Raw genomic sequence first — 12,038 nt, forward strand, 5'->3', positions numbered from 1 at the left:
ATCGGTTCAACGGAGAGGAAGGCGGTTACAGCAACGCACTGTGGAGTGCAGAGAGCAAGATGAGACACCGAAAGGATATCTTGGTCATCCACTGCATCCGTGCTCATCCTCCAGTCGTCTCGACTTAGTCTTGCCACTGGAAATTGGTGGACCCGGACGAGAGAGTGAGGTTGACGTTGCGCAACTCCTCTTCACTTGAAACAAACTCATCGCGCAAGTCATCAGTCATCCAAAATGACCTTTCATCCTTCAACAGTGTCTTAAATCGCCCTTCCTTCATAAATGATGAAGCCATAGACCGTCTCCCACAAGTCCCCATCAACGAAGCACTGGACGATCCGCCAACACCTCTTGAGACCCAGAAAGCAATCCGTCTGCTATCCAGTGGCAAAGCACCTGGCTCAGACTCCATACCAGCAGAGGTCTACAAGGATGGAGGCACTGTGCTGACTGAGAAGCTCCATCAGCTGTACTCACTCATGTGGAAAGAAGAGACGATCCCCCAGGATTTCAAAGATGCATCTATCATTCACTTGTACAAGCGAAAGGGGAACCGGCAAGCCTGTGATAACCATCGGGGCATTTCCTTGCTCTCCATCGCAGGCAAGGTACTTGCCAGGATCCTACTAAACCGCCTCACAGCACACCTTGACCAAGGTCATTTGCCTGAGAGCCAATGTGGATTCCGGAAAGAGCGCGGAACCACCGACATGGTGTTTGCTGCAAGGCAGCGGCAAGAGAAATGTCAGGAGCAAAATGCTGATCTGTTCTCCACCTATGTCGACCTCACTAAGGCCTTCGACACCGTGAGTAGAGAGGGACTGTGGAAGATCATGGCCAAGTACGGATGCCCTCGGAAATTTATTTCCTTGGTCAGCCAATTCCATGAAGGCATGCAGGCTCGAGTCCAGGACAATGGCGAAACATCTGCTCCTTTTGCTGTCACAAATGGTGTCAAGCAAGGCTGCGTCCTGGCTCCAACGCTGTTCAGCCTCATGTTCTCTGCAATGCTTACTGATGCCTTCAGAGATGGCGATGTTGGAATCGGCCTAAAGTACCGAACAGATGGCAAGCTGTTTAACCTCAGAAGGCTTCAAGCAAAAACAAAGGTCATGACAGACATCATCAGAGACTTTTTGTTTGCTGATGATTGTGCCCTCAACGCTGGATCTGAAGCTGACATGCAACTCAGCGTCGACAAGTTTGCCACTGCCAGCAGGAACTTCGGCCTTACCATCAGCACGAGGAAAACTGAAGTTCTCCATCAACCAGCCCCAGGGAAACCCTACGTTGAGCCCAACATCACAGTCAACGGTCAGAGACTCAGTGCGGTGGAGCGGTTCACATACCTTGGCAGCACACTGTCACGAAATGTGACAATCGACGATGAAGTGAACGTCAGGATTGCAAGAGCAAGCGCAACTTTTGGTAGACTCAATGCAAATGTCTGGAACAGAAGAGGCATTAGTCTTGAGACCAAGCTAAAGGTCTACAGAGCAGTAGTTCTCCCCACACTACTGTACGCCTGCGAAACTTGGACAGTGTACCAACGACATGCCAAGAAGCTGAACCACTTCCACACAACATGCCTCAGGAAGCTACTGAACATCAAGTGGCAAGACAGGACCCCAGACACAGAGGTGCTCGCAAAAGCCACCCTCCCCAGCATCTTCACCATCCTGATGAAGTCCCAGCTTCGCTGGGCTGGACACGTGGCGCACATGCCAGACCATCGGCTGCCCAAAAGGCTCTTCTATGGCGAGCTGCAACAAGGGAAGAGATCACACGGAGGTCAGAAGAAGCGCTTCAGAGATACTCTGAAAGTCTCTCTGAAAGCGTTTGATATCAACCCTGACTCCTGGGAGGAATCTGCAGTGGACCGTGACAAATGGCGCGCTGCTGTGCACAAAGGCGCCAAGTTGTGCGAGGCCAACAGGACTGCTGCAGCTGTTCAGAAGAGGCAGGCCAGAAAGTCACGGGCAAACAAGCTCCCTGACAATGCTATGCCTGTCTTTGTCTGCCCCAACTGTCAGCGAACATTTCGTGCGCAGATTGGACTATTCAGCCATCTGCGCATTCACAGATAGATTCATGAGCATCCTCCCCCCCACCCCACCACCACCCTCCCCCCATCCCCCAGCTGGATGACAACGATGGTCATCATCGATCTCGATGGACACACCACCACTTCAGTAAACTGGCAATGCTTATAGCTTTATTCATTTCTCTCTCTCTCTCTCTCTCTCTCTCTCTCTCTCTCTCTCTCTCCCCCCCCCCACCCGTCTCTCTCATTCAGTGTCACACAGCCTTCATTCTTTCAGCTTATCACTCCACCTCCAGTAAATCACATAAGCACGTTAATCACGTCAAAAGCAAATTCTACAATAAAAATTATCAACAAAACTGGTTGCAAACCTCCCCCTCCCTCTCTGTCTGTCTGTCTCTCTGAGTGCAAGCTTGAGCATCCAGGTTTGCAAATCAATCAGTGTCACTGGAATCACAGTTAGGGCATACAAACTGGACAAATCTATGGGTACGTTCTTCATGCGCCCATTGGAGGCACTTAAGTAGCTGCAACCACGCCTCACGAAGAACTGTGGCTGAGGACAGTAAGTATAAGGATATATCACAATTTGACATAAATTTACAGTTGGACCAACAGCACAGTGAGAGCAGTATTATCAATGGTTTCTCCAGTCAATGGGAAAATCACTTACAGCTTAAGGACGATGACTCTCAAACTAGGAGGCAAAATTGCACTGGCTCTTAGTGCTGTAGCCTTTGGGGCTAGTTGGCCTTTGGGAACCATCCTAACACCGACTGTCCTAAAACCCTCTTGGCCGAGAGAGTGGGGATGTCATTCGGGCAAGACACTCTCCACTACAATAAAGTTCTAGCCCATATAGTCGGTACAGCTGTTACCTCTGCTATTCTGATGGTCATTGTCGAAAACGACTATCATACATGGCTGACGACATATTAAATAGGACCAATCCTCTTCTTCCTCGTTCACCTCTTCCAGTTTTCTTTGGCGGTTCTTCCAGATTTCGTCCTTGTCTCAACCGTGATGCTCTGCTGATTAGGTGACATTTATTTCCTGGAAGAAGTCTTCTTTGCCGAATAACTTCAGTGTCATCTACATCCATTCACCAGACAGTTTCAGGTCAAGACCGGTGTCAGGCAAAACTGTCTGTTTATGTTTTTATTCCCACTTGTCACTGATTGTATTCTGAAAACATTAACGGAACAGAGAAGAAACAATGGGCACTATGGAACCAGATAGATGACCTGGACTTTGCGAATGATCTTTCCCTGCTGTCCCATAACAAACAGGAGTAGCGGACACCACATCACCTCAAGCAGACCTCAACATCCACAGGGACAAGATGAGGATCATGAGAACAAATGCAACCAGTGCTGAGCCAGTCACGCTCGAAGGTAAGATACTGTATGAGATGGAATCATTCACTTATCTTGGAAGCACCCATAGTGACATATGTGAATTGTGCAAAATTCTGTCCAACATGGTGATGTTTCAGTGAGAGAAATATAACCTTCAATGCAAGAATCAAAAAAGATTTACTGAGTGAAAATAAAGAACACTTTCGGTTTTGAAAACAAAAACAAAAAAAACAAACTTTACCAGACAGAAAATCTCATGGACTGAACAAAGATTTCACCAGTACACTTCGCCTTGGTATCAGCGCACTTCTCACACGAAGTTTTCAAAGTGGTGAACTTGATTGAAATTCATTGCAAGTGCTGTTCAGATCACACTAAACTAAACAACAACACAGCCCTCTTGGGAACACACACACACACACACACACACACACAGAGAAGAATGGAACCTTGGTTCCTGGTGCCCAGTGTGTGAGTGTGCGCGTGCGCGCGCGAGTGTCTGTGTGCTTGTGAACAGCTTTCCTCTCAGTGTGTGTGTGTGTGTGTGTGTGTGTGTGTGTGTGTGAACAGCGTACGTGTCAGGTTATTTGTCAGTGAAGTGGCGTATCATGTTGAGCTAGCTAAAACCGATGGGGTCAGCCCGATACTCTCCCGTGTCGATACTCTCCCGTGTCGATACTCCCCCGGCTCGTTAATCCCTCTCACAAACGTATGTATGCAGTTGTGACTGATAATGCTTTCTGCTTGATCGAAGATGTGTTGTGGAATGATGAATGTGTAATGTGTTCTCTCTTACCAGCCGTCCGCCTTCAGAGTTGAACAGCAGTGCGCGGCTTGTGTGGACTCGCTGCCCTGAAGTTACACGGGCCGTATGACACAGATTTGGACGCTCTGTTTGCGGCACGCACTGTCGCCCCTGCAGGTATTGTCGCCCAGTCGGAGTGCACTTATCTATTTACTTATTTATTTATTAAGACATCTTGCTATAGCGCATATTCTAGAAGCTCTATGCGCTTTACAATAGCACTAAAACATTCACTCAAACATCCTCACACAAACATATGCATATAATTTGAAACATAGGTAAGAGAGAACAATTCACAGAGGTCTTGTCATAGACTAAATCAAGAATGTATCAGATATAAAAAAACAAAATAATGATAACAACAAAAATGTAGACAACTGAAACTGAAAGACGCACATAAGTGAAGTTGTTGGAGTGACTGCACGTGTTCATGCTTTCTGACTGAAGATCAGTAGTACTGCTGAATTTTTAACCTTTTGGAGTCTGTCTAGGAGGTACTGAGGAATGGCAGAGAGTAAGGAGTTACGGTAATCACATTTAGACAGAACGAGAGAACAGACGAGAGTTTTGGTTGCATCGGAACTGAGCAGATGGCGAATGCTACTGATATTCCTGAGTTCATGGTAAGCGACAGATGTTGGACACATGTTTTTCCATGGACAGAGTGTCAGAAAAAGTTACCCCTAGGTTTCTTGCAGCGGATGAGAACTGAATGTTTGTGTTACCAGCAGACATAGAGGAGGGAGCAAAGTCAGGTAATGGTTTGTTCTGTGAGTGAATCAGGACTTCAGTCTTGTCATCATTTTGTTTGAGTTTATTTGCTGTCATCCAATGCGTGATGTCAGTGATGCATTCTTGAATGTTGTTAATGGTGTTATGGATCTGATCAGGTGCGCATGAGTCATATAATTGTGTGTCATCGGCAAAAGACTGGCTTTGGACGTTGTGCTGAGCTGTGATGGTACCAAGTGGCTTTGTGTACAAAATGAAGAGCACGGGTCCCAAAACTGATCCCTGGGGGACTCCGAATTCCAGAAGAGAAGGTTGAGAACAATGTTTGTTAGTAACGACAGTCTGGGTTCTATTGGATAGGTAAGATGAAAACCATTTCAGTGTTGTGTCAGAGATGGCAAATGAATGAGAAAGACGATTAACGAGGATGTCGTGATCGACTGTATCGAATGCCGCTGAGAGATCTAAGAGGGTGAGGACAGAAAGTTTACCAGTATCTACAGACAGCAGAAGGTCGTTCATAACTTTGAGTAGAGCTGTTTCAGTGCTGTGGGAAGGGCGGTAGACAGACTGTGAGACAAGAAACAGGTTGCTGTGATGCAGATATTCAGACAGCTGGAGGAGGACAATCGTTTCTGTGGTCTTGGAAAGACAAGAGAGATTGCTGACAGGACGATAGCTTTTTAGGGTGTTTACTTTGAGAGTCGGCTTCTTGAGCAGTGGTGTTACAAGGGCTTGTACAGATCTACGAAAATGCCTGACTGAAGAGAGTTGTTGATGATAGAGGTCAAGGCTGGGAGGAGCACATCAACACATTCAACCAAAAGGGATGTGGGGATTGGGTCAAGTGCACATGTTTTGGGGCCAGATTTTATAATGCCTAACTTCTTCCTCTGTGACAGGACATCCCCACTGTTGTACTCACTATCCACACATGACTGTGCAACTCGTATTGAATGTAACACCTTGGTCAAGTTTGCCGACGATACTACTATAAAAGGGTTGATTACGAACAGTGATGAGTCAAAATATAGGGAAGAAGTACTGAAACTTGTCAGTTGGTGTGATCAAAACAACTTAGAACTCAACGTATCAAAAACAAAAGAATTAATTTTAGATTTCAGGAAGACCAGATCTGACCCCTCACCACTTGTCATTAAAGACAAGCAAGTAGAGATCATAAGCGAATTTAAATTTCTCGGACTGATCATTTCCAACGATTTGAAATGGGAGAAAAATATGGAAAAAATTGTTAAGAAAGCACAACACGCCTGTACTTTCTTCGGCGCCTTAAAACGTTCAGAATTAGAAAAAAGAAATCCTGGTTATTTCTACCGAGCAGTCATTGAAAGCGTGTTAACTTTCGCTATTACTGTTTGGTATGGAAGAAATCGTAAAAACTGCCACCAAGATCACCGGGGCGGATCTACCTTCTCTTGAAGACATATATTATAAGCGGCTTCTCAAAAAAAGCAAAATCAATCAGCCAGGATGAATCACATCCAGCTTTTGGGATTTTCGAGATGCTCCCCTCTGGTCGACGGTACAGAAGTATAAGGACGAAGACCAATCGCTTCGCCAATAGCTTTTTCCCCAGAGCAGTCAATGCCATGTCTCTCGAACAAATCCAGTCTGATAACTAGAATTGTGCAATTAACAACCATCTACCTGAAGATCTAGTCATCAGCCCCATCCACATGTAACATGCGGCTTCTGTTCAAACGTGTGTGTGTGTTTGTGTGTGCGTGCGCGCGCGCGCGCGTGTGTGTGTGCGTGCGGTGCGTGCATATGTATGAGTATGCACAAGTTTTTATATTGATATGCACTTGTATGTATCCTAATTTCTACTGTATCTGTGTTTGTGTATGATTTTCGATTTGTGTTCGTACATTGTTATGTACTATCCCCCCCCCCCCCCTCCCCCCCCCCCCATATTCCTTGTGACCCCGGTACGCTTGGTAATACAGACACATTCTATTCTATTCTAAACTGTTGAAAGACGAGGAAGAGTGGGGTTTGTCAGCAAAGAGAGGATCGGGTACAGACTGGCTAAATGTTTCGAGCTCACCTCTAATTGTCTTTATCTTGGTGGTGAAAAAATGAGCGAAAGCTTCAGAGAGGGAGGTCATTAGGAGGAATGTCAGTTGGCAGGATGAAGGCTCTGCTCCTGCCAAGGAGACGGTCATTGGTTATGAATAAGTTTTTGACAGATGTACTGGCTTCGATCTTTGAGCTCCAGTACTCTTCTTTGGCATTCTGAACAATATCAGTGACTAACTGTTTTGCTGTTAAAAAGATCTGACTGTCCGCTGTCAGACCACTCAGGCGCCACTTCCTCTCAGCGCGACGGCGCTCTTTCTTGGCGTCACGTGGGATGTCGTACCACGGGGACATATGTAGTGATCATCATAATACTATCATCATTTCTACATGGAATTTTTTACTCTAAAAATTGGCGACAATACATGCAGTGAGGGGTCTGCACCTTTTGTTGTCGTGACCATCTATGGACGGGCGACAATACATGCAGTGAGGGGTCTGCACCTTTTGTTGTCGCCCATGACAATCTATGGAGGGGCGACAATACATGCAGTGAGGGGTCTGCACCTTTTGTTGTCGCCCGTGACAATGTATGGAGGGGCGACAATACATGCAGTGAGGGGTCTGCACCTTTTGTTGTCGCCCGTGACACTGTATGGAGGGGCGACAATACATGCAGTGAGGGGTCTGCACCTTTTGTTGTCGCTTGGTGACAATGTATGGAGGGGCGACAATACATGCAGTGAGGGGTCTGCACCTTTTGTTGTCGCTTGGTGACAATGTATGGAGGGGCGACAATACATGCAGTGAGGGGTCTGCACCTTTTGTTGTCGCCCGTGACACTGTATGGAGGGGCGACAATACATGCAGTGAGGGGTCTGCACCTTTTGTTGTCGCTTGGTGACAATGTATGGAGGGGCGACAATACATGCAGTGAGGGGTCTGCACCTTTTGTTGCCGGTGACAATGTATGGAGGGGCGACAATACATGCAGTGAGGGGTCTGCACCTTTTGTTGTCGCTTGGTGACAATGTATGGAGGGGCGACAATACATGCAGTGAGGGGTCTGCACCTTTTGTTGTCGCCCGTGACACTGTATGGAGGGGCGACAATACATGCAGTGAGGGGTCTGCACCTTTTGTTGTCGCCCGTGACACTGTATGGAGGGGCGACAATACATGCAGTGAGGGGTCTGCACCTTTTATTGCCGGTGACAATGTATGGAGGGGCGACAATACATGCAGTGAGGGGTCTGCACCTTTTGTTGTCGCTTGGTGACAATGAATGGAGGGGCGACAATACATGCAGTGAGGGGTCTGCACCTTTTGTTGTCGCTTGGTGACAATGTATGGAGGGGCGACAATACACGCAGTGAGGGGTCTGCACCTTTTGTTGTCGCCGGTGACAATGTATGGAGGGGCGACAATACATGCAGTGAGGGGTGCACATGAACCCAAGCCGCTCGTGTCACCTTCACCTTACATTGTGTGTCGACTGACGTAAGTAACATGAATTCGTGGCAGTTGGGGGACCGAGCGCTCTGGCCCACAAAATGCTGAATATGACTGTGTGTGTGTGTGTGTGTGTGTGTGTGTGTGTGTGCGTGTGTAATGTGAGATTGTAGGAATGTGTAAGCTTGGAAGGGAAAAGGGGTTGAACGCACATTTTTTAACAAGTGTTTTACTGCAGCTGCACCCAGTCCGCTCTCGTCCGTATCATCTCACATTACCCAAAATGTAGGCCAACACCCACTCGGCTTTCATTTGCTCGTTTAATGGATATGTTTGTGCTTATGTGTGTGTGGATGGGGGGTAGGTGTGTGTGTGTGTGTGTGTGTGTGTGTGTGTGTGTGTGGGCGGGTTTGTGTTTGTGTTTCTGTGTGTGTGTGTGTGTGTGTGTGTTTGTTATGTTTGTGTGTGCGTGTGTGCTTGATATTTTATCATAAGTGTACCCACTGTGTGTGTGTGTGTGTGTGTGTGTGTGCGGGTTTGTGTTTGTGTTTCTGTGTGTGTGTGTGTGTGTGTGTTTGTTATGTTTGTGTGTGCGTGTGTGCTTGATATTTTATCATAAGTGTACCCACTGTGTGTGTGTGGGTGTGGGTGTGGGTGGGTGTGCTCGATATCTTATTCTTAATGTTCCGAGCTCTGTGTGTGTGTGTTTGTGTGTGTGTGTGTTGGAGGATGGGGGGCGCGGTGGCGGGGGTGGGGTGTGGGGGGCGTATACGTGTGTGTGTGTGTGTGTGTGTGTGTGTGTGTGTGTGTGTTTTGACATTTTTACATAAATTGTGTGTGTGTGTGTGCGTGCGCGCGCGAGCGTGTGTGTGTGTGTGTGTGCGTGCGTGCGTGCGTGTGTGTGTCTATTTTCGGGGTGTAGGGGCTGTTGAAGGGGTATATGTGTGTATGCATGTGTGTGTGCATGCGTGTGTGTGTGTTTGCGTACATGTGCATGTGTAAGTGTATTGTGTGTGAGTGTGCGCTTGTATGTGTGATGTGTGTGAGTGTGTGTGTGTGTGTGTGTGCGTGCGTGTGTGTGCGTGTGTCCTTCATCCATTGATAGTTGGCCAGATGTCTTTTATTCCGGCAACAGAATCTATCCCCTCAAGACAGAATGAGCAGTGTTCACAAGGCGTGGACGTTCATTTCGCCAGCCCCACACAGGAGTGGAGGGGAATGAATAAGGATTTTGCCTTTCCTTCTTGATAGTTGGCCAGATTCATTCAGTGACAGTTGGCCGGACGTCTGTTATTCCTGGATAGCTGGAATGCGGGGAGGGGGGTGGAGGGGTCAGGGAAGAAGGGGCTGGGTTGTGGGAAGGTGGATGGGAATTCACACAACCACAAAGTAAGTGAACGCATAAAACCTATGTCTGTCAATCAACAGTTCACTCACTCCCACTCCGAGGACGAAGACGATACATACACAACAACCCACGACTGCTTGCAGGTTATTTTAGCAAAACGTCTACAACATCGTGTAAATCTTTTTTCTTTTTTTTCGAATTCTTAATCCATGAAATAAAATGAGTATAAATGCCGGCGCCTTGCCTAGAATATGAATTAGCCTTCGAAGTTGTATCATTAATGTTGTAATAATCTCCCATGGGAGGCGCCGAGTCAGAACCGGTTAAAAAGCTCAGGACATCTGATCCAGAGTTGACCAGGGATGCCATGGTTCGGCATGGTGTTATGTCCATGGGAAAGGCACTACGATTTCCCCCACTCCACCCAGGTGTGAATGGACACCTGACTTCAATGTTCCTCACTCCATCCAGGTGTGAATGGACACCTGACTTCAATGTTCCTCACTCCACCCAGGTGTGAATGGACACCTGACTTCAATGTTCCTCACTCCACCCAGGTGTGAATTGACACCTGACTTCAATGTTCCTCACTCCACCCAGGTGTGAATGGACACCTGACTTCAATGTTCCTCACTCCACCCAGGTGTGAATTGACACCTGACTTCAATGTTCCTCACTCCACCCAGGTGTGAATGGACACCTGACTTCAATGTTCCTCACTCCACCCAGGTGTGAATGGACACCTGACTTCAATGTTCCTCACTCCACCCAGGTGTGAATTGACACCTGACTTCAATGTTCCTCACTCCACCCAGGTGTGAATGGACACCTGACTTCAATGTCCCTCACTCCACCCAGGTGTGAATGGACACCTGACTTCAATGTTCCTCACTCCACCCAGGTGTGAATGGACACCTGACTTCAATGTTCCTCACTCCACCCAGGTGTGAATGGACACCTGACTTCAATGTTCCTCACTCCATCCAGGTGTGAATGGACACCTGACTTCAATGTCCCTCACTCCACCCAGGTGTGAATGGACACCTGACTTCAATGTTCCTCACTCCACCAAGGTGTGAATGGACACCTGACTTCAATGTCCCTCACTCCACCCAGGTGTGAATGGACACCTGACTTCAATGTCCCTCACTCCACCCAGGTGTGAATGGACACCTGACTTCAATGTCCCTCACTCCACCCAGGTGTGAATGGACACCTGACTTCAATGTCCCTCACTCCACCCAGGTGTGAATGGACACCTGACTTCAATGTTCCTCACTCCACCCAGGTGTGAATGGACACCTGACTTCAATGTTCCTCACTCCATCCAGGTGTGAATGGACACCTGACTTCAATGTTCCTCACTCCATCCAGGTGTGAATGGACACCTGACTTCAATGTTCCTCACTCCATCCAGGTGTGAATGGACACCTGACTTCAATGTTCCTCACTCCACCCAGGTGTGAATGGACACCTGACTTCAATGTCCCTCACTCCATCCAGGTGTGAATGGACACCTGACTTCAATGTTCCTCACTCCACCCAGGTGTGAATGGACACCTGACTTCAATGTTCCTCACTCCATCCAGGTGTGAATGGACACCTGACTTCAATGTTCCTCACTCCATCCAGGTGTGAATGGACACCTGACTTCAATGTTCCTCACTCCACCCAGGTGTGAATGGACACCTGACTTCAATGTTCCTCACTCCATCCAGGTGTGAATGGACACCTGACTTCAATGTTCCTCACTCCACCAAGGTGTGAATGGACACCTGACTTCAATGTTCCTCACTCCATCCAGGTGTGAATGGACACCTGACTTCAATGTTCCTCACTCCACCAAGGTGTGAATGGACACCTGACTTCAATGTTCCTCACTCCATCCAGGTGTGAATGGACACCTGACTTCAATGTTCCTCACTCCACCAAGGTGTGAATGGACACCTGACTTCAATGTTCCTCACTCCACCAAGGTGTGAATGGACACCTGACTTCAATGTCCCCCACTCCATCCAGGTGTGAATGGACACCTGACTTCCATGTTCCTCACTCCATCCAGGTGTGAATGGACACCTGACTTCAATGTTCCTCACTCCATCCAGGTGTGAATGGACACCTGACTTCAATGTTCCTCACTCCATCCAGGTGTGAATGGACACCTGACTTCAATGTCCCTCACTCCACCCAGGTGTGAATGGACACCTGACTTCAATGTCCCTCACTCCACCCAGTAGTTGGGGAAGTTTAAAACAGCGGA

General features: G+C 47.7%; 1 protein-coding gene across 1 annotated transcript in view; it reads left to right on the forward strand.

Moving 5' to 3' along the window:
- The first annotated feature begins 4,083 nt into the window (after positions 1 to 4,083).
- The window catches only part of LOC143298125 (2-succinylbenzoate--CoA ligase-like), a 42,391-nt gene continuing 34,436 nt past the window's right edge, over positions 4,084 to 12,038 (forward strand). The window contains exons 1-2 of the mRNA XM_076610838.1: positions 4,084 to 4,111; positions 4,202 to 4,324. The gene's annotated coding sequence lies outside the window, so the exon portion shown is untranslated. The remainder of the gene's footprint in view (positions 4,112 to 4,201; positions 4,325 to 12,038) is intronic.

This window comes from Babylonia areolata, chromosome 23 (assembly GCF_041734735.1).
Source record: "Babylonia areolata isolate BAREFJ2019XMU chromosome 23, ASM4173473v1, whole genome shotgun sequence".
Taxonomy (NCBI): domain Eukaryota; kingdom Metazoa; phylum Mollusca; class Gastropoda; order Neogastropoda; family Buccinidae; genus Babylonia; species Babylonia areolata.